At 40.3% G+C, this 23453-nt stretch overlaps 1 long non-coding RNA gene across 3 annotated transcripts in view; it reads left to right on the forward strand.

Moving 5' to 3' along the window:
* Nucleotides 1-1514: 1514 nt before the first annotated feature.
* LOC121088360 overlaps nt 1515-23453 on the forward strand; it is a 51249-nt gene continuing 29310 nt past the window's right edge. For 2 of the 3 annotated variants that reach the window (XR_005827933.1, XR_005827931.1), the window contains exons 1-2: nt 1515-1895; nt 1987-2117. This is a non-coding gene — a long non-coding RNA (uncharacterized LOC121088360). The remainder of the gene's footprint in view (nt 1896-1986; nt 2118-23453) is intronic. The other variant, XR_005827932.1, reaches the window with a different exon arrangement.

Raw genomic sequence — 23453 nt, forward strand, 5'->3', positions numbered from 1 at the left:
ACAATATAAGGATGTAGAACTTAATTTTAACAAAATTACTGAAAAATAGAAAAGATTTTAAGAGAATTAATATTAAACCACACAGAGTAATTTCTAGGAGGTGTTGGGTTGTAAATTATTGCCTTAGATAGGATTCCTTCCCGTGTCTACAGTGGACTAGCTCCGTTCAAAGTATGCACCTTCTAATCCATGAATAGTCAGTGGAAAGAAACAGGTATTTCTGGGGCAGGCACTTACAGTAGATGCATATGTCAGGGAGCAGCAAAAGCAAGGCTGCTTCAGGAAGGAGGATGAGCCAGGAGGAAAGGGTGACCCCAGCACAGGCAGGCAGAGATACCCTGAGAGGACAGTCCCACCACACCCACGCAGGAGCAGGGTGGTAGTAAGGACACAGTCCATCAACAAACAATTCAGTGATCATCAGACGAGGTGAGGTAACAAGTCAGGTCCAGGTCCACCTAGGAAGTCCAGGCAGCATGCCAGGACAGCCAGAGACAGGGCCAGAGAAAGCAGTGACAGAAGACTATGAAGGTCATTCTCATACATGAGTCATTCTTTACAGTGTATGACCTGCGGGGCTGACAGGCTTCGGCTGTGCCTAGCTTTGATAGAAATATCCTGGCAAAATTCAGGTACAAGGGAAAGAAATGGGTCTGAGACATTTCCTTAGGCCATAATTAATTGTCAACTATTTTCAAATAAGCATTTGATCCTTGAAATATGCGTATTCCTCATTAGTGGAAGCATAGCTGTCATCTAAATGCACAAGGTATGTTGGGTGAATTTGGCAAAGTGGTCTTGAAATGATAGCCAGTTTAAATACAAAAAGAATTCAGATGGCATAGACCCTAATAATAAATACCTTTAAAACATTTCTTTTGCCTTGTTAAATAGAAAAAAGTATTTCATTCTGGTTTTTTCAATAAGCATGCTTGTCCCTACTATAACCCTAAAGGTAGGAATATGGAAGGAGGACACCCTTAAAAAAAAAGGCAGTTGGCAGATCACCGGTTCCTGGACTGGTATGCTCATATCTCCCAGCAGAAGAAAGGCCACTGTAGAGGAATGCAGGCAGTGGGTTGATCAGCATTGATAACATGCAGCTGTGGCCTTGCCTCAGAGGCAGTGGGCTGATTGACATGGATGATGTGCAGCTGTAGCTTGTTCCTGCTAAGTAGTTAAATAGCTCTGAGGAGGGTGTGGTGCAGTGCACAGCACAATGGACAGTAGACACTTTTGAACCCTTGTGGGGGATTGGTGGCTGTTCTGGGGCAAGGTGTGGGAACTACTTATTGAAGTTCACCTGGTATGGGATGGTAAAAGCCTGTTGCACCTGGCTAGTTTTGATAGTGCTGTGACATCCACCAAGTTCTCTGTACAAGCTGCAGGGTGCAAGAGAAGGGGTGTCAGTGCAGAAATGGGAAGGAGTGCAATTGGCCAGCTGAGATGTCCCACACTCTTATCATACCTCAGGGCAGGGAGTAGGAGGGAGAAGGGGTGTCTCTAGTGGGAGCTGTTGTAGTTCTCGCAAGGGGGAGCATCACTGAATTCTGAAGAACAATCTTAATAATTTGTTGTCAAACATATCCAGTTGAACTCTGCCAGCTTGAATTTTACGCTGCTGCTCCAAGGTGAAGTCATCAGCCCTTGCATCTCTGCAGTCAGTCATCCACGCAAGGATCACAAGATACTGTTTTCTACCAGCAGGCCAAAATGCATATGGGCACAGCAGAGCACAGTCTCAGATGATAGCACTTTCAGGAAATGTTGCTTGGTCAGATAATGCCGTAGTACTTGTACCAAAAGGCAATAGCAGTTTCTGCTTCAGAATCCAGAGGGTTGGCATGTGGCTGGATGAAGTATCTGTCCTGGGTATCTAAATACTTACGCTGCAAGTAAGTATTTCAGTATTTTTGTTTTGTTTCCACTCAGTGCATACTCATAATCATTAAAAATACTATAAATAAGTTATTTGTCTTTAAATAGAAATGAATGTTGGAGTGGAGATCTGACATTTAGGAGCTCTGGGAAATACTGCTAGGACTGTAGCTGGGGGGAAAACACTTTTCTATCCTGTATATTTTTGACAAGTTGTATTTATTTGACCTCTCCAAAAGGTAAGTAAACTAATTTTGACTTTTTTATTACTCAAAATCCTGGGGAAATAGAATTTAATTTCAGTTAGCTATTTCATTTCAAACATTTTGAGAATTAATATTTTTTATATTCAAAAAGTGTTGTCATAATTAACTTTTAACTATGCTCCTACAGTCTTAAAACATGTAATTCTAAATAGAAAGTTCTTAATGGAAATTCTGAACTGTAAGATTGTCAGTTTAGTTTTCACCCGTTTCCAAATCTTTGTTAAAAAGAAAAAAAAAATCTTCCCTATGAGAAAACTGTGAATTCCTATTCTGCACATGTAAAATGTTTTGCTACAGTAAATCTCAAACCCCTTATAACAGTAAGTTTTTATTTTAGAATCCTTAAGAACAGCAGCACTTTGTGGAAACTTTAAAAGTTAATGTTTCAAATGGTGCCAAATGTTCTTTTCTATCCACGTCTTTTTCAGCCAGTGTTAGATAAGCAACATTTGCAATACCTTCTTAACAAGTACACTCATACCCCAGTGGATTCAACCTTTCTGTAAAGCTGGTTCCCTGATGTAGAAAATTCTATTTATTTGTACCATTACAATAGCCAGGAAATGAATGGAATTCAGCTCTCCTGTGTTCATCTTCTAAGCCTATAATACTAACTACCATACTAAATAAAAATAGATGACCTATTTATCATTCCCTAAGATCTCTTTCTGGCAACCAAGTTCTTATATTAACCAATACAGCAGAATGCATTTGTTTCATGTCAGTGCTTTCATAATAGAATTGTTTTGCTGAGCTTGTTGTGCAGCTTCCATACAGGACCTTTGGTTCCTACTGCATTCCTTGTCTGTCTTTATTGCTATCTAGTGGTGAGCTCCAGCAACAAGTGTGCTCCTTCCTCCAAAGAAAAAAAGAGCTGTAAGGACTCTGTAAGTTTGCTGTCAAAATAACTTTTCCTCATGCTCCATCTTTATTGTAGATGTACAGGGTGTGAATTCAGTCTTAGTTCTGGATTGCCACTAGAGTCCCAGGGTAGATCCAAGTGCCTGTTGATGGAGGAGGTCATTCTGATCAGGTCACTCTGATCAGGTCACATACAAATGTGGCAAAGCATGCACAGATTTATCCTGAAGCAGCTATCCTGTCCTGGGGTTTTCCTAAGGCCAGTATACTACATCTTCTGAACTGAAAATCAATTCAAGCAAACAGGTGATAATAGGGACGGAAAATGACTAGAAGACAGTGGTCTGCTCTCATTCCTGCTCTTAATTTTGGGCAGACAAGGTCAATTTTTGAGTGCAGCCTGTGCTTCAAAAACGTATCTGAATATAAAGCTCTTTGCATCCAACATTCTCCCTCTACTGTGACGGGGCCAAAGAAGGGAATTTTGCTCTTCAGACCTTAGATGCAGAGATTGATTGTCGTACTTCATAAAGCACTCCAGGCTTGATTCAGCTGCTTGGAAAATTATCATGAGCTGTTATGATAATTTCAGCAGTTCCACTGAGGGCAGATAGTCCACAAGGACTGTAAAACCGACCTTTCCTATTAGGAAGAGGAAGGCTGGGGAGTCCACACTGACTGCTGGTTAGTGTTACACTGAGGCTGTGTTTGAGAAGGTGGTTACATTTTGAACTGGTTGAAGGTTTTTGAAAGTTAGAATACCTAATCTTAAATTCAATAAACTTCAGTAATCTGGTTATTTGTCATAAGTGAATTTAGTGAACATTATATCCGGCCCATTATGCAAACAAAAATAAATTTTTTGAAAGTTGAAAAGACATTCATGATTATAGCCTACAAAATGAGCTGTTGAGAAGTTGTTACGACAAAAAGTACCCTGCCCTTTTTTACCAGCTACTCTAGCAAGGGGGAAAGGCTGTGGTTAATGATGTGGAAAGTAGTTCTTCGTATCTCAGCATTACTGCCTTGGCTGTCAAAATCACTATTCATTTCTGTGACTTGAAATGGACTCTGTACAGCTGTTTTATGAAAGTGCTTTGAAAGCCAAGCATTGTTGCCATGTGAGTTAATGGAACTCACATAGTAGCTTCAAAGAAGAATTATATAAATTTGAACTACATGAAGCCCTAACTAGAGTGAGCATGATGATTTAGATAATTCCTGATAGTCTCCTATAGAAAATCAGACATTGCATACATTATTGTACAAAAAAATTCATCCAGCTACTTCTATTCTTTAAGCATTTGTCTGCAACAGAGCAGTTTTCCCTTTAAGCACTTCTTGCTAAGGCTGACAATTTAGATGTGATCATAATGTACTGATCTTTAATGCTATAATTGTCATATGGTACTTTGTGTTCCTGTAATAGGCCTGCGTGATGCTGGAATTGAATAGTGACAATGGATATCCCATGGAAACTCAGTAACCCACCTATGCTATGCTGGATGCTGCTCCTACCAGAATCAACGGCAGTGTTTCCAATTATATCAATATGAGCAGTATTGTGACTGTCTGTGTGGGAATAAAAGTCAGAGGCAAAGAAGAAAGAATCTGCATGAATCACATACAAATTAGCCTCTTAGTGTCTGATTTTAATAAAAGGTTGTTGAGGGAAAAAAGGGAGGAAAGATAAGACTAGGAATGTCATTTAACCTTGGTTAAACTGTTGTTATCAATATAATTTCATCACATGAACTTCCTTTTGTAAAAAAAACAATGGAAACATTAACAATTGTCCTGCCACAGGTCTGCCTTCCCCTCCCTCGGGAGGGTCTGGCTCATGTGAGCTTTAGAGTGTGGCTTTGTGAAAAGCCACCTGGTGCATCTATGTTCATTGCTGCTGCTGCGTGAGTTGGACCTGTGACTGACTTCCACCCTGTCGTGACTAATGCCATTGCCTGCCTCCAGCGGTTCCACCCGCGGTCCTCATTACTAAATATCTGCCTGGTCTGCCTTGTGGATGGCCTTTCCTCATTAAGATATTTCCTTTTCTTCACTGCTCTCTCCAAACTCTCAAACTGACAAATCCAGGTACTTTCTTGCATAGACGATTACTTCTTGTTTTCACACCTCAGTTCATACTCTTTTACTGCAGCGATTTGCAATCTGTTCTTGGCATCTACCTCCTGTCTGGGTGGACTGTCATCTTTTATGGACCACATCTCAGGAATACAGAACTGACATGTGGGACAGGACTATCTGCAAACCTCTAGGTTTCCAAGCTTGTGCTAAGATGGTCTCTACAGTCTGTGTCAAATTCATATCTTGTGTTTAGTTCATGCAAAATAAAATTAAAAAGTAAAAATCAAGCCAGTGTTAGGATACAAGCTGCGCTTGTGTTTTTGCAACTTCGTTTTCAGAACAGCAAACTTCAGACTAAAGCTTTGTGTCAAATTTTTGAAGCTCCTATTTGTGCAAAATATCATGATGGGAACTTCAAAAATGGGAGATGGCAGATGTGCCCGAATGCAGGAACTCAAAAAATAGAAGATTTTCATGAAGAACAAGACACAATTCGAATGTAATTCTAGTGCATCAAAATGAAAATTATAACACAAGGTCAATAGGCCAAAAGATCAGAAATTCTTGGGCTTTACTTTCATACTTTCCTAGCTGTTTAAGTGTAGCACTTTAGAAGGTTCTAGTGCTATCAGACATGGAGTGTTATTAAAGCACAAAACAACAGCTTAATCTTAACTTTGAAGTGTTTATAAGGTACTATAGACTTAAGAACATACTAGATATGAAATATAGGATAATATTTTTCTAAAAGAGAAAATAATAATGGGTATAATTCTTTTCTTCTATTTCATAATAGATCCCTGAAATATATTATAAATTTTATGTATTGTCTTGTGAGTAATTCAGATATTTGACTATCAAACTGAAAAAAGAAAGAAAAAGAGACATGGGAATTGTAAATTTTGATCTGAACTGTGTGAAGCCTCCATTTTAAAATATTAATTTGACTTCAGAACTTTTTTTTATATTTACTAGGAAACTACAGATTAAAGTAACCTCAGTAGAGTCACTGTTTAACATCATTTTTGCAATACTGTTACATTAAAACAGTTATGTTTCTTTATGAAATCAAATTACAAAAAGCTCTCATCCAAGACACAGAGGTGTATGCTGTTCAAACCAAAGGCATGCACAGCCAAAGGACTTTTTTGCGTATTTTTGTGGAGTGTTTTGAGTTATTTTAGGAGAAAGTGTCTATTATTGCCGTTACAGAAATTCACATGGGGATTAAATTATTTCTCATATTTTTCCTGAATGCACGGTCATAGCCTTTTCTATTGGAGACAAGCAGAAATGCCAAAAAAGGAGTGTTTGTAGTAATAGGAAAAGTAAAGGGGCAACTGAAGTATGGTGAGCGCTAGTGGACAAAGGGCTGTGTAAGTCCTGTAGGTGGTGCTCTGCCTTGTGCATGAGAGGGAGAGAACAATGGAAAATGAAACATAAGGAGGACAGATAGCCAGTGATGGGGAACAATGAATGCAGAAATACAAGTGTGAGGGTTGGGAGCTCAGACCTGCGTGGCAGAGGAGCTGTTGAGTGACACTCAACATTTCTGAGAGCACCCACTTATCCTAGGGGGTATCCATGGAGCTGGGAACACAGTACTGTTTGGAGACATGACAGATGTGAGAGCAGAAGTCTTTGGGAACTCTTCATTGAGTTTCCTTCTTCAGGTGGTCAGAATGGACATGGGCAGGGCCAGAATGAGAAGGTGGAGTGATTTGGTTGGGCCTCATACAGGGGAAGAGCTGAAGAGACATGTGCAGTCAAATCTTCAGCAAGAGGATACGGAGGAGTTGGCAGTGTGACAGTGACCTGAAACATTTGGGGTACACGTGTGCCAGGGACTACCTTTTGCCACAGAAGGATCACTAGCCAGGGTACCCATCGTGGGGGGGATGTGCCCATGCCTACCACTCTATGAAGAAAATTCTTGCGTGTGCCAGGCATGGCTTGAGGTCCAAGTGGAGGTTGTCTCTGAGCAGTTTTCACACACCCCACCGCTCTCCCCTTCCCAGATGACAAGTTGTCCCATCTTTTGGTGTCTGGCAGGATTTAGGGGTGAGAAAATGGAGTGACTGGAGGACAGACATGTACAGGTGACTGTGGAGCCCAGTTTTGGGGTGGATGGGCTCTAAGTGACACTGACAGTTTGCAGGTCATGCACAAGCAGCTGGAGGGCATGCAGGGGGCGTGGGCTGAGGAGAAGATCTGGAGAACTGGGGCTGGGTGGGCAGTGTCTGCTTTCTGGCAGGGCACCCAGGACAGGGGGATGCACAGGAGGCACCTACAGTGATGAAAGAGGTGGGTCCCAGGCACTGGTGGGAGGGAGAGGGAGGGAGCAAACATACTTTTTACCAAAATGGAAGATGAGATAAGGGCATTAAAAAGAAAAGGCTGCCAAAGGTATCAAAATACTAATGAGAGAAAAAAACTAACATTCAGGACAGGTCTAGTGAGGATTCGTCAAGGCCCACAACTCTCATCCTGACCAAGCGCTGCAGCTAAGCAGCGCTTGGCTGGTTTTTGTTGTGAGGGAGAACCAGGTGAACCCAGTGGTGTAATCTGAGGTCAAACCAGGCAGATGAGCCTTCAGCTCTTTCAGATGAGTTGTCTTTGTTCCAATGTTTTGTCTGAATGTGAAACACAACCAAAATTCAAAGCAAGCAGAGTCCCACGAGCCTGCAAGGCTAATCCCGTGCTTTGACAATGCTCAATGCAAATCTCCCTCAGATGATTCACGTGTGTTGCCTGCTCACTTAGTGACACGACATGTTCAGCAGGATCCTCTCTGCTCCAGAATTAAACCCAAACAGTGCAAAGAGCATTCCTGTATCCCCTCCAAGGATCAGAGGAACTGGCTGATGGCTAAATCCCTTTGAAGCAGGAGTTGGATGCAGCTTCGCTGCAGGCAGGTGAAGGCAAACTGCAGTGATACAGCAGTTCTGTTAGCTTGTGAAACAAAATGTAGGCCATGTTCTAAAACACCATGGTAAAGTCCAAGCATTCTCCACTATAGAGGTTTCAAATTTGAAAACCTCCTCATACTTCACTGCTGTAGCACTGCCAGGTAGATGGCTTCTAGAGAGAGGCTGCATCTGCACCTTTCCTCTCTCCCATGAATATGTCTAGCTGCCAGCACACACTTCCTGAATTAGCTTTCCCTTTCTACTTTTCGATTTTACTGAAAACATAAAATAATATGAAGCATATTCTGTCACTGACAAGTGCTTTACAGCCTTCAACTCTCAAAGGCAAACCTGACATTCATTTCCTATAAAAAACTCTTGCACAGCTCCAAGCAGACTGGGAAACCATGGAATGCTTTCCATGCTTAGTTATTTTTCTTTCAGAGTGCCATAATTTCTGCTGTGATTATTGGTGGAACTGTGGTATTTATGAAGCAGAGATGCTGTAACATGAGGTATGGTGCCTGGTGCTTACTCTTGTGCACTGCCCTGGACCTTTCACGTGGATCGGTTTCCAGAGATGTGTAAAGCTGGATGGCAACTGAGCGCCATGTTTGCTCTGTGGGAACCCATTTATTTTTCACTCCTGTGCACAGCACACGGTAAGCTTACATGCTGAGTAGGTGGGCAGCTGGCATCATATCCTTGAGTCACTGAGGGAGTTTCTGTGTGCAAGGGGAGGTTCCCAGTGCCTTTAGGTACATGCTGACACTGAGGGCTGTAATTTTGGATTTAGTATCTAAGTTAGGATTGTAATTTTCTTGTTGATATCCAAGTTGGGGTGAATTCTACCTGAATTTAGCCATCTAAAAGTTAGCTGTCTAGACTAATATTTCTTAAGACTCACTTTTACTAGTCCTAATCCTTCATGCTTGTTACACACTATGTAATGCAGTTTAACTGCTCATCTGTGGAACCCTACCGTGGCAGCTCTGCTACTTCTAAATTATTCTACATTTGTCTGGCTGGTATTTCTCTGTGTCCAGGTCCTGTGAAATAAGTCTGGCTAAAGAATTGACTAAAGATTTTTATTCCATATCGTGCAAAATCTGGAATAAAAATGCTCTGCAGAAAAGGACCAAGCCAACATCAAAAAATATGCTGAAGTGCCTCATGTAGAAACTAGAGAGGGCTCTTCCAATGCTTTGTAAAGAATATGTTGACATCTATTCTTAGCCCCCTGATTTTCTCTATGTGATAGCCCAGAACCCAGGAACCTCAATTCATGCTCTAGATGATGAAAGAGCAGCACTTGTACCCAAAGGTTTCCTGGAATTAATTTAATAGTCTTTGGTTTGCACTTACACTTTTTCAGTAAATTAGCGACATCATGATGAGTGATATAGTGATATTGTTATATTCCAGTTTTGTGGACTCATTTCCTTGATTTACACCTTTATCTTTTAACTTTAAGTTAAAGTTGAAAGAATTCCCCCTGCCCCCTTAATATCTAGGCTGTTTATTCTCTGTAAGGTTTTGCTGGGTGTGTGTGTATGAATCCTTTCCTCTGAGAACAGCAGTAATGTGAGAGTTTGACAGGGTCTTAATGACCTAAATTGACCAAAGTTGTTCCTTGATGAGGTGGCTCCGCAACTGATTTTATCTTAAGTTTGTAGGAGCTTATTAAACTAATTGAAGACAAGGAAGACAGCTCCAAAATGCAGACAGACATGATTGTTCCCAGAGGAGAAGAGATAATGTGCAGAATGTCTTCAGCCAAACTGATAATATTCAGAGTTTGGCTTTGATTCAAACTCACCTAGAAATAATTAATTATTTTCAGAAAACCTTTGCTTGAATACTGATGAAGTCACTTTGTAAATAGTGTAATGTTTTCCGTTTAATTTCTTAACAATAGATTAGCATTGTAGAAACTGTACACATAATAACATTTGATTCACAGAACAATAATTTCCTTTATTGCATATTACTTCCTCATATCAAATGTTTCAGTTGTGTGGGCCACATCAGTCTAACAATATCTCCATTTTCTGAACTTACTGTTTTTTATTTACCGTAATTGATTTCTGCCAAGAACAGACATCAGCTTCAGAAATCCTCAAGTTGTAATTGGTAGATATTGCCTCAAAGTAGTCATTAGCTTAGTAATATTGATGCTTAGTGCTTGAAGACAGTGGGAATCTTTCTATTCATGTCAGTAAACTCTTCATTAGACCTTTTTGTCAGTGATGAATACCAGGGATATTAAATCAACATTTTTGCGTTAAGTTGCAGCCTTTACCTTTCCACATAACAATGAGCAACTTCTCCTAAAAAATGCTTTTGAGGAAATTACCTTGGCACATTCATTTGCACAAAAAGGAAAACATTTTGGTGATCCCCATCACACACTCCATTCCAGAGTGTTTCTATTCAACATGTACGCGATACCACATGCAAAGGCAGAGAGGGATTCCTTTGATTTCTGTGCCTGTTAAGATATCCCAGAGTTATTAAAACACTACCTTAATACCCATTTATTTTTCACTCCTGTGCACAGCACACAGTAAGCTTACATGCTGAGTAGGTGGGCAGCTGGCATTTTGAATCCACCCCAAGCAGTCTGTCATAAACGACACTAAGTGCTGTGATTAGACTCTGAGAAAATGTGTATGTCACCCTAAGTACCTGTCTCATTATAAAACAAGCAGTCACTATTTCTCCAGGGTCATTTTCACCCTGCTAGAGATTTCAGCAACATGTGTTTTAATATATTTGCAGGGAAGCCTCTGTAAAAGCTATCACATGAGAGGGTCACAGTGTCAGTTTGGATCAAGAAGACTGGGGCATTGTCTTGAAATATATCAGGAACTGGAGAATGGGGAACCAGTCAGGAGCATAGTACAACTGTGAGACGGTTTCTCAAACTCTAGGGTCAGGGTGACAACAGAAGTATGTCTGCCTAGGTATCTGCTGCATAGTTAGGGCCAAGCTGCAGCATGAATTTTATAGATAAATACTTATTCTGAGTTACACTCAGAAACAAACCCAGAGCACATATGTAATCTTCCTGCAACACACTTGCTAATAAAACAAGGTATCTTGTTCAGCAGAGGAAGAGCTTCTGAATCCTCTGGGAGCCTAACACACTGAAACAAAACCCATAACCCTCTTGCTCTGTGACCGCCCTCACCATTGGGCTCAGCTGTCTGTCTTCCCGTGTCTCAGGCCTAATTCTGACAGGTCTCCACTGTAGGAATTTGTCCCAGACTTCCGAGCAAGTAACAAAGCTCTGAGAAGGGCCATAGGAAAGCCTATGGAGAGAACCATGCAAAATAAAAAGGGTAAAATTATGGATAGAGAGACGTGAGATGGTGTTTGTTGGCAGCTGACAGATTCAAAAGGAAAAATACCAATATAGAAAGGAATAAAACCCTAAAGGCAGAAAGGTGGAGTCAGCAGATGGTAACTCACCGGCATGGAGGATCCAATCCAGGGGCAGGGGCCAGTTCTTTCCTCCCTGACTGGCACCTTCTGACCAGCAATGCTTCCTCAGGTGTCTCGTGAGGGTGGTAAGCACACTAAAGCTTAGAATTGTAGCACCTGGGAGTGATAGTCAATAATTGCTTTACACTATAAACCTGTGCGTGCCTTGCTTGCAGAGCCTATTTGCACATTAGCTCTTTAGCTGGCTCCTTCAGGCTTCTTTGAGCCTGAGCAAAGTCACCCAAGAAAGGATTGCTGAGGTGTAAAGTGAAACCTTGAGGTAAGTCCATTAAACATTGCTCACTACTAAGAAGGATGTATAGGAAGAGAAGATCAATGTTTTTGGAAGAATAGGTTGCTTCAGTTTTCTGCCATTACTCTTTGCCTCTTTTTACCATGACTCACCCCTTTTCATTGGCTGCCCTTCAAAAATGCTTGGGTCGGACCTTTTTCTCACCTCAGAGGTCTGTAAGGAGGAGTTAAGCTATGACAGTCAGCAACAGCGTAATTTAGATTGGAGAACTAGAACCTCTTGTGACTAGTTCAGGTGTAAAAATATTCCAGGCCACAGCATCAGGTATGACTCTGCTACTGCTTTGACTGGGTCTGTAGAGATTTTAGTCTCCAGCTGCTCATGAAGCTAGTCCATACCCAGGAGGAACCTGGCAGCGTGAGCTTGACGGCGATCAAAAACTCTTATATGCTAAGATGTGACAAAGTGGGTATCAGAAGCACAGAGCCACTAAAACAGCAATCTTCCCCTCTCTTTCTCTTCAGGAATACTCTTAGGTATTTGCACAGCGCTAACACAGATGACAAGCCAAAATCTGCAACCAAAATCATGTTATGTTCTAAACATGGAAAATATTGATGGCTTTTAATTATTTTTTTACTACCATTAAGAAAACAAGAGCCATGTCCAGTAAATCTCTTGATGGTAATTTCTATTTTCTTTTCTGTTCCAATTACATAAATTAAAATGCATGACATGCCACAGTTGTATTTTTAGAAGGTCTTTTGAACTAAATATTGCTTGCAATGGGAGATTGTTGGTTATATTCACAGCTCGGCTAGGTCTTGTTAGATGGAGGTTTTTTGTTATAAGCATGTAGTCATATGTCATTTTGTGAATCTCTGCTGTGTCTTGAACATTTAACTGCTAGCTGAAGAGCTTCTGATTTTTCAGACATGTTATTTATAAAGTCCTATGAGGTTGCAAATGATATTCAGTGGCAATTAGAAGAAAGTTCATGTATACAAAAATTATTAGTAATGGAGACAAATTAGACACTGTGAAGAGCTTTAAAATTAAAACCCACCAATATTAGTCTAATCAATATTCTTTATAGAAAAATTAGTTACATACTACAAAAGTCCCAATTGACAATAAGAGATATTTTCCTGGGGCAAATGAGCTGTATGTCAAGAGATAAAATCATTGCATATGAAATATGCCACCAAAACAACATTTTCATCATGGAAGAATAATTCAAGAACAATTTTCACAAAGCTCCCACTAACAGCAGTGGCTCATTATAATCAGTAAGTCAAACATTTACTTAGCATCATTGATGCTGACAATTAGTCTTTTGTCTTTTGCATCTGGTGCTTTTAGCAAGCTTCATTTGATCAAGAAGTTTTCTGGATACTCTTTAATTTAGTGGTACCCTCTCAGTTTATTTTATAACTTCCATTCATGATCAGAAGATTCTAAATCTTTCCTTTTTGAGAGAAATTAATTATGAGTGTATGATTTAAATAACTAATTACATGGATATTTTAAATAAATACATAAATAAAAAAATCAAGTTTTGTTTACACTCACTTAAAACACATGGTACTAGGAATATATACCAGAATGTGATTTTTAATTATTTTTGTCACAGATCAGAGCAAAACTCAATGCAGATTTGCAGGAACAAAACAAGGTATGTCTCGATCAAGGACCAGATGTTGCTTTCCTTCATTAATTTGGAAAATAACCTGACTATGGGTGACAGGCTTAAGCTCATTATCAGTATTGTGAAATTATTATTTTTTTTAATCAGTGGCAAAACAGAAGAGAGAAAAGTCCTCTACCATAAAGAGATTTCTTCTCTTTTTCTTATGAAACATCTTTCTTCTCTCTGCCCCCTGGAAAATAATGATCAGGATGAAAATGAATTATCCATGGTGGAATAATTGAAATGTCTTTTAAATTTTTTATAGTTGTAGTTAATCAGATTCAACTAAACATGTTTTTTAAAATGCAGCATCAAATATATTGAATATAATGTTTTGGTTTTTTAAAAAACAAATCAGTCTTTTTTCCTACCCTTTAATTAAACTCAACTCAGTTCTATGAAATTTTGATGTAGACTGCATTGGTACATCAAAATTTCATAGAACTGAGTTGTTTGTCCAGTGCATATTGCCAGTTCATATTCTGCAACACTTTTCAGAATGGCTAATTCTCACTGTCATTCTCCTTGCAGCAGCCCTTCAGAACACCATGCAGCAACACTTCTTCAGTAAGTGTGTAGAAACATTTTCTGCATTTACCCAAATTGCTTCCAGCAGACTCCTGACAATAGTTATAGCCTGGACATCTCAAAATGTAACCTTTAGTTTACAGAGATCTTCACACAAATAACCATCTTTTATGATCAATAGTGGTTTCCTTTATAAGAAAGCAATTTGTGTAATTCAAGAAACTCAAGTGAAAATAAGCATCCTTTAAAAGAAATACATTGTTCCTAAGCCACAAAAGAAATAGCAATTGAAAGTCAATTTCCTTTTTTTTTGGTGCAGTATCATTGATGCAGCTTTTGCTAGCAACTGGAATTATGGACTGAGATAGGATGTAAAAAAAAAGAGGAAAACCCCCAAGCTTCTGAATAAGTCAGCCCTCTCCAAATTCTTACAGTTCAAAGGCAGAAATAACTTCTCCAGTTACACACCATCCTTCTTTTATGGAGTGATTCTTATGCATGCTAGGCAGGACAGGTGATTTGTTTGTTGAAATAAGAATTTTAGTTGAAAGACAAATTAAAAGAAAACAAAAAGATCTGACAACCACCCTGGTTACTTGACATTTATCCATCCTGACACCTAGTGAAATTCCCAGTAAGATGTTATGTTCATTTATGGCAGTGGGAGTTAAATGGCTGTGAGAAGAACTTGGGGCCTGTCCTGTAGCTTGGTTCCGTAGGACTAAATCTATAAACGTGCTTTAGTGAAATAGCAGCAAGGGGTAGGCATGGATAGACAGCAAACATTGCTCCTGGTACGGGTTTGGAGCAGGCATGGTAACTTATATCGTTCCAAGACAGCACCAAATAGACCTGGCAGCAGCAGCCTGCACATAGCCCAGCTGTTTGGGAGGGGAAGAGAATGTAGCTGTCAGGCTCTAGTATCCGGCTGCATTGCAGAGAACAGTCTCCAGCCTATATTATTTAGTAACATTACTGTAACTTTCACCTATGGCATATGCCTGGAGTTTTAAACCCATAGGCTCTGCCCAGCTTCTGTTCAGGCTTCTGAATCCCACTCATCTGATTCTGTGTGCATTCTACTGAATCCCACAACATAAACAGACTTCTCCTATACTACATGACCCCTCTGGCACAGCAAAGGGAATTTTGTTTTATTTTCACCTAAAAAGGTATCCAATTCTGAAAGGAAAAATCAAAATCTGTGAAGGAAAAGAAAAAAAACCCACCCAACTTTGGAAAAGCTGCACTTGATAACCCTCCCTGGACTTGCAGGAAGGTAGATGGAAGGGCAGATGCTTTCCCTTTTGAGTGCGAGAAGTACCTAATGGGAGCTCTTACAACAGAAGCCAGCTCATATAACAGCTGCTATTTCTAGGGGTCCAGAGAGCAAAAGAGAGAGCTTAATCTTGTCTCTTTTCTAAAAAAAAAAAAAAAAAAAGGAAAACAATGTTAGTTTTGTACTGACTTGCAGCTGTCAGCACAAGGGTAACTTTTCATTGCTGGCTAACTTAACCGACTCTTTCACAATAGCAACGTAGCTATCTAATTTTGGGGTCTGTAAATTTGTATTTAGTATTTCATGGTGTTCTTTTCTCAGGCTTATTTCTTGTGTCAAAGAGGAAATGCCTTATATATCTTGTGTTTATATGTGTGCTGTTTCTTAGTCATGTTTAGACTTGTTACATTAAAAATTTAATTTCCCCAAAACTGGTATAAACAAATGTAGGAAATGTATTCTGGGTCTTACAATGAGATATTCTTACCATGATGATTGTCTTAAGAAGCTAATAGATGTTACATGAGACAGAAGAGCGTGTATGAAAAGATTCATTTTCAGAATTTGAACGTTTAAAAAATAAAATTACCCAGGTATCCACAGGCTTTGTGAATAAAGACAAATAAATTGTAAATTAACAGTTTCAGAAAAGGGACCCGATCAATTTAAAGATCTCAGTGAGGTGTAATGAATTTGCTTTCTTCACAGCAAACATAATTTGTAAATTGTGACCTGGCAGATGCACTTATAAAAGCTAGAGGAAGATTTTAAAATCTCATAGTGACATAATGTGTATATTGCAGTATCTTAAGTTGCATGAAAGCAACAGCACAACATTTACAGTTATTTAGGTAATGACAGCTTATTAGGGGAAAACTGCCATTCTCTTTATCACATCCCCATTTGCTCCAAAAACATTAAGGAGCTTGTTTAATACTGACACAAAACAGTAAAAATAAATCACAACCAAAGAGATGAGCATGTCTCTGTCTGGATGGGGTTGGGATTTTGAAGACACACCTTGCAGAGCTGATACACATAGTAGGGTGCAAAAATAAGTAACCATAATTTTAGGCAAACCCTCTTCCATTCAATTAATCCATCTGCTAAATAATGGCTTTTGATTGCTTTTTTAGCTGAGTTTATGTCATGACCTACCAGAATAGATGCAATTCAGCCCACGTGCTAATTTAGCTCACAGTAAGAGCAACCAGCAAGTTGTATAGGTAGGCGTGGAGGGCCGCCTCCTCTGTTGCCATCAAGTCTTGCATGGTGCTAGGTATGTCCTACCAGATGGTAAATAACTATGGATCTCACTCTAAAAGTATAAATCTTCTTCTTTTTCCCTTCACTGTGTGGCTGTGGGTGGCAATTTGCACACACGGAGGCAGATTAAAATGAATTGGCTGTGTACTGTGCCTGTGTACCCACCCCACGCCCCCCATGGTCGTGCCACCCCCTCTGTGGCAACAAGTGAACTGTGTAACCATGTGTGTAGCTTCTGACTGTCAGCCCATGCAACTAGATCAAATCTTCTGGGGTGTATGAATGTGCCGTGCTGTAGGATGAAGAGGTTCAGGAGCTGCTTTGTGTGTGATGAAATGCTTCCACTGCAAGACAGCTTAGTCTAGCCTCTAGATAGTCTAGTCTGGCTTCTGGACAGATTTGAGCCTCCCCTGTCATTAACTGAAGACCTTAAAACTAATTTCTCCATCCTTTCATTGCTGATGAATGTTGGCTTCATGCATTTGAACCAAGAGTTTAGTAGTTTGACAGGTCTGATGATCTGACTGGAAGTTTGGTATCACAGATGAGGCTTTCTGGTCTCATTTCTCACACTTTACATGAGTGTAACCAAATATATTTCATGTTGGCACAGCTATACGTTACTTCAGAGCAAACATGCTCCCCCTGAGACCATTAAAAATTCTGAGGTGTGGGGAATAACTAGGAATGACATTTACTTCTTCAAGAATAGGTTAAAGAAATTGTAGAAGTTATCTTCATCCCTCTTATTACAAAGTCAAAGAAAGGGCTACGGCATCGCTTAGGTGTTTTGGGCCGATGTTGCAGATTCTCCGTCTAGAAAACACCAATATTTTTCAAACCTTGCTGATAGTTTAAGGAATTATGTAACAAGGTTTCAGTTTTCACAGCACATTATTTCGGAATAATTTCTGTAAGGTTCCCTTCACAATTTAGTTTTGCAAAAATTAATTTTGTCTTGAAAATATTATACAGAGGAGGTGTTTTTCTGATACGTTTTGGGAGCTGTTTACTCCACTGTGCAATGTGAAAATTGCTTATGAAGTGATCTAGATATCGTAACACATCACAGCAATGCAAACACTTAAAATGGATAAACTACATGTCACCAGTGGAAGGGAAAGATATAGGAACCAGATTTTGGGACAAAATATGAGCCTCTTCTCTTGTTTTGTGATCCTGCTTATTTATATGCCATTTATTGCTTGATCTGTGTCTGCTGTTCCAAATTGTTATTTTAATTAAGCATAGCTGTTCTGCCAGAAAACAGAGGGTCACAAACATCAGACCTAAAATAACTGAGGATAGCAGGATGTTTTTTGAAAATGCTCTCATGAATGATTTTTCTTTAGTGAGATTTTTTTGGTCATTACTATACTGTAACACCATGTGGAGATGTCTTAGTGATAAATTTGCTCTTGTGAAGGAGACAGACAAACACATTCAGTGTTCGTGTCTGGTCAGGGTGTAGTGGGACATCTGACTGGAGAAACGCTCCAGTCAGGTTGGGAACTATGCAAAAATGAACCTTACCTTTTTTATTATTATTATTATTCAATAGCACTGTAATGAAAGGAGTCACCCAGCACATGAAATCTCTAGACTAGTCCCTCTTTTCTCTGAGGAAATTCTGTTTCCCTGTCTCACCTGATCACTAAACTATGAACCACCTTGACAAACTGGGAAAGAAAAGGCTCCTAGCCTCTCTTGTTAACTGCATCCCATTTCAAACAGAGTAAATGAAGCTTTATTAAATAAAAGGAAGAGAGAACAGTTAGACAGCAACCACAACATTGGCCTGGGATGGATGAGATATGACTTTCAATCCGTGCCTCCCTAGCAAAAGGAAAGGTGTGAACTTACCTACTCCTTGTTAAGCTGCTTCAGCCATTAAAAGATTGGGTGTTTGCTTTTGGCATGTCTTCTGGGAAAACTGCCATAGGCACCTGGGTCTGAAAGAGGCTCATGGTGATGAACCCAAACCTTCGAATGGAGGAGAAGAATTCAAAAGGGAAAACTCTTCTTGGTCTTTTCTGTGGGTCATGAGGCTCCCTACAAATCCTGTCTGTCCCATCCATCCTTTTCCAGGCACTGCACAACAAACCCTGATTAGAAACAAGCTGTAGGTTTTTCTGATGCTAGCACAGGGCTCAGTAAAGTGCTGTCTTTTTCTGGGTTGGTTCATGGCATCTGTATGTTGTTCAATTGATGCAGAATGTGTGTGCCTTCCCAGTACTTCTTTCAAACAGAGAAGCTGCAGGGAAAACTGCCACTTGTTATACTGCTTGTTTTATGAATAGGCAAAGTTAGGGTTACTAGAAATGTGCCTGCAGTGTGCAGTTTTCCTGCCTCACTTAGTTTTCAAAAAGATAAGGAAATTGCCAAGGAGGAAGAGAGCTGTGTGAATACAGCTTTGGCTTTTGCATTGCTCCCAAGGAAGATACAGAAAGAAGCCAAACAAGTCAAGGATGATAATGCATTACTTGTAGCAACTTACACTTCCACTTGTCAAGAGCACTCCAAACCAAGTTCTTGACTGAGCACAGCTGTTCCTTCTTGGACCATCTCCTAAACTCAGGAGCATCTACTCAGTAACACCCCAGGCAGCACCAGCCCAGCTCAACACATCCACATCCACGTGGCCCTGTGCAGTCAGATTTCAGCTGGAAAGTGTGTCTGTGCCAGCTAGCTATTCTTGCCAGTAAAGTCGATGGTCCAGGATTCAGAGCCAGTGCTACACACTTCTGGTGTTTGCTCAGTCTCTGCTAAAACAGGACTCACTGTCCTGCCCTGCAACTTAGCGTGGGCACCTGCCAGAGGGGGGTGCTGGGAGCTAACCCCACCTGAAGAAGCACAGTGGTGGTTCTTGGTGTGGGAGACAAGCTCAACACGCAGCTCAGATGAAAGGCACACTGTCCCATGATCACTGTCGGCCTGAGCTTTACACTGATACAGATGTTGTCTGGATAGAGAAAGGCATTTCAAAGATAAGATTCACACTAATCCCAAGGTTTTTAAGGCAATGCAATTGAAGATGCTTTAAACTTTACACCTTCCTTTAATTCTCATCTTGCATTCATCTGTTGTTTATGGTTGTACTTAATAATCTTAAAGATCTTTTCCAACCTAAATGATTCTATGTTCCCTGATAATTAAATCAATATGTTAAATATAAAAAGGTTGTGGTGAAACAGATGTACTGGGAGACAATATGGAAATCTGTCAAGGTCATCAGTCTTGCCAAGACAGTTTAAACATTAACCAATGGGCATTTTGGAGAGAAGTAAATCGGAGATACTAAGAGGCTTATTAACCTACCAGAACAAAAGTGAACATCTGGAAGTTAAGCCCAAATCCAGCTAGAACTTAGGTGCTGCCCCTTTCAGTGATGAACTGGAATTCAGAAACCAGAACCAAAGAGGAGGCATTTCTCCTTCTCGTGACATCTCCAGGTCACATCTAGATGGCTTCCTGTGATCTGCTCTGTCTGAATACAATTATTGGTCTCAATACAGGGACCTGAAAGAGAAATCTAGTTTGTTGTATATGGGGTTTCTCATGGGGAGACGGGAAAAAACAGTGGTCCTGAGCCAGATAGTAGCAGCCTCAGTGGCTTCAGTTGTCTGGAGTGTGGCGCAGCCTTGGGCAGAAACTGTGACAAGCCAGCTGTAGTCAGGTGATGATAGGTATGGCTGTGTAACGTGCACAACGCAGAGGTACTCAAGCCAACGCTCAGCCTTGCTGAGAAAGTTGGCAGTTGCCTCCGGCTGCCTGCGTCACAGTGCCATGCATCGTTGCAAGGGTCAAAGTAGCACTTTTTGGGCTGTGCTGTACTCATTTACCTGGTGATTGGATTCTCTAGAAAAGTCTTCAAATTCCCTCTACACTTAAAAAAAAAAAAAAACCTGGGTAAAACTAAGTTTGAATTTATATAGTTTATGACATGAAAATAGAGACTGGAAAAACAATTCATGCAGCAACAAGTGAAAGTCCTCTGATTATTTTTCATATTTGGTTGACAGACTTAATTTCACCCACACCTGTGTGTGTATTTTTAGAGGTAGGACAAGTAGTGGTGGACAAGGGGTGAAAGAGGCTGGAAACCTTCACTACCAGTGCAGCTCAGAACTGTTCTCTCTTCACAATGTGATACAAGCAATGGATGCACACAGAACATGCATTTTAAGTAGGAGACGGCTGTATTCTTGGCTCAGTAAATTTGTATCTGATTTTCTTTTTAATGCAAACTACAGTGTATGTCTAAGAGATTAATCAAAAAGATGAAGTAGTTTTAGTATTCATTCAGGAAATGCTACATTAATCATTGATTTTCATTTGCATTACAAAAAGAAATTATCTGAGGCTTGACTGCAGGCACTCAGTTAAACCCCATATATTTGTTGCTAGCAGTCTAATAAAAAAACCTGCTTCTTTTGTTTTGCTGCTGTCCCCCACTAGTCTATTTCTTCAAGGCAGTAGTGCCTGGCTGATATACTGAACACTTTAAGTCAATATTTTTAGTTCTACTTGGGTTTTGGAATCAAATATTCAGAAAGATGACCTGGGCAAAATGACTGTTTCAAATGCCTCTATTAAAATATTAATGCAAATTTAAGATTTTGTTACAACTTTAGTCTGCACTTTTGATTCTAATTGGAAAGAGTAAATCTGTCGGAACAATATAACTTTATAACTACAGAATCATCATAAAACAGGAACATTCTATACTTCAATATTTTCCAGTAATTCAGCTTTAAAATAGGAAAGAGAGTTGTTTTCAATAACAACAGCCCAATAAAGAATCTAAATTAGTGTCCTGTTCTTAAGAGTTCGTTAATAGTAGCTTCTCAAATCACCAATGAGTTTTATTTGAAATTAAGTTTTCCATTAAGGTTGTCCATCCTGTATTCCACTTGACTGAGGTAAAGTGAAAAAAAGGCCAATGTGTCCACAGTAGTTATACTCTGTGAGGTTTTATATAATACTTTCAACAGAACTCGATGCTTAGTTTTAAACAGCTTCTCCTACAACGTGTATGAGAGGGAGGGTGCTAGGAGGGGTTAAATATGATAGTTACTGCTCCTGCTGCTTTGTTTTGTATTCATAGTAGTTGCTGTTGCTATGTATTTATTAGTTCATTTACCTACCCATTTTCCATGACTCTCTCTGGGGAGCTGTTTCAAAGCCAGAGGGGTAGGTGTGGAGCAATATCTTCCAGAAACTTGACGTGGTAGTTGTAGTTCGTGGCTTAAAGAAACAAACGTTGTGAAATGGGCTGTGAAAATCTCTCCAGTAAAAAGGGAGCAAGAATTTTAACATATCCTCATATATCTGGTAAGGTGAGGATTAACTGACAGTCACCCTCACAGACACCCAAAGTGTTTCCCCGTAGCTGTGAGATTTGTGTGGGCAGGACACTATCACTCAAAGGCTGGGAACAGGAGCTATGCTGGAATGTGCAGGGCTGGTATTAAACTCATGAGGTTCAGGCATGGACCCTTCTGCCATCAGGTGTGGAAACAGACACCAGGGCTCTCCATCTACCAGAAACTGCTTCTCTCATGGAAAGTTTTGAGCGTTACATTAAGTATGCAGGTTTTCTGTTGCCTACTTTCTCTCTTGAGTTCTGTGAATCATAAAATCATAGCAATATATCAGGTTGTAAGGGAGCTCTGAAGGTCTCAAACCCAGGCCAGCTTTTAAGCTAGGTCAGGTTCCTTAAGGCCATGTCTGGTCAGATTTTGAGTATCTTTTAGGGTAGAGCTTTCACAGCCTCTCTGGGAAACTGGCTTTGGTGTTTAACCACCTTCATTGTGAACATGTTTTTCAATACACGCAGCTGAAGTTTCTCTTGTTACAACTTGTGTCCCTTGCCTCTTACCCTATCAGGGAAGACACCTTCTTTGTGCAGCTATGAGATGAGTATGGCTCTACCTTTCAGGCAGCTGAAGGCAGAAATTAGGTGCTCCTGAAGCCGCCTCTCCTCCAGGCTGAACCAGCCCAGGTCCCTCAGCCTCTCCTCCTCACAGGCCAAGTGCTCCAGCCTCAACCAGCCTGGGAGCCCTCTATTGAACTTGCTCCAGTTTGTTGATGTTTCTTATATTTCACAGCCCACAAATGAACTCTATAGGACAGAAGCAACCCTGTAACTGCTGAATAGAGATGAAGAGTCATTCCCTCAACCTGCTGGCTGCATTCTTGCTAATACCTTATGAAGCTGACTTTCTTCACCACAAGGGCACACTGCTGACTCAAGGTTCAACTTGTTGTCCATCAGGGGACAGGTCCTTTTCTGCAAAATGCTTTCTAGCCATCCAAGGTAGAGTCTGTACATTGCATAGGTTTATTCCTTTCCAGGGTCTTTACATTTGTCGTTGCTGAACTTCAAGAGGTTTCTGCCAGTCCATTCTTCCATCTTGTTGAGGCATCTCAAATAGCAGCTTTGCCCTTTGGTGTGTCAGCTGTTATCCCCATTTCATGCCATTCATTGTCTTCACATTGTTGATTGTGCCTTCCACCACAGTGTCCAGTTGAAGACAACAGTATTTGCCCCAGTATCAGCCACCGAGGAACGCAAATCATTACCAACCACTCAATAGACTTCAAGTGATTTATCATTACCTGTGAAACCTGAAGGCCCATCCAGTTATTTACCCATCTTGTAGCTTCTCCATCCAGTCTACACCTCCTCAGTTTGGTTACAAGGAATTTTGTATCCTTCCACACAAGGAAGCCTGGCTTCAAGAGGAAGAATGGAAACTGCTTCCTTCCTCCTTTGACTTCTCCTGTTCCTTTCCATTGTTGCTGTAGATGTCTCACTATGGGTGAGTGTTGTAGCCTCCCATGTTTATAAAAAAAGACAAGTGGCAACATAGATTTTTGCTATAATTTTTGAATGAAAGAGACTGCAATTCTGGGTTGTTGCTGTGAATCCAGGGAGATCTACGTATGCCTA

The sequence above is a fragment of the Falco naumanni genome, chromosome 5 (assembly GCF_017639655.2).
Source record: "Falco naumanni isolate bFalNau1 chromosome 5, bFalNau1.pat, whole genome shotgun sequence".
Lineage (NCBI taxonomy): Eukaryota > Metazoa > Chordata > Aves > Falconiformes > Falconidae > Falco > Falco naumanni.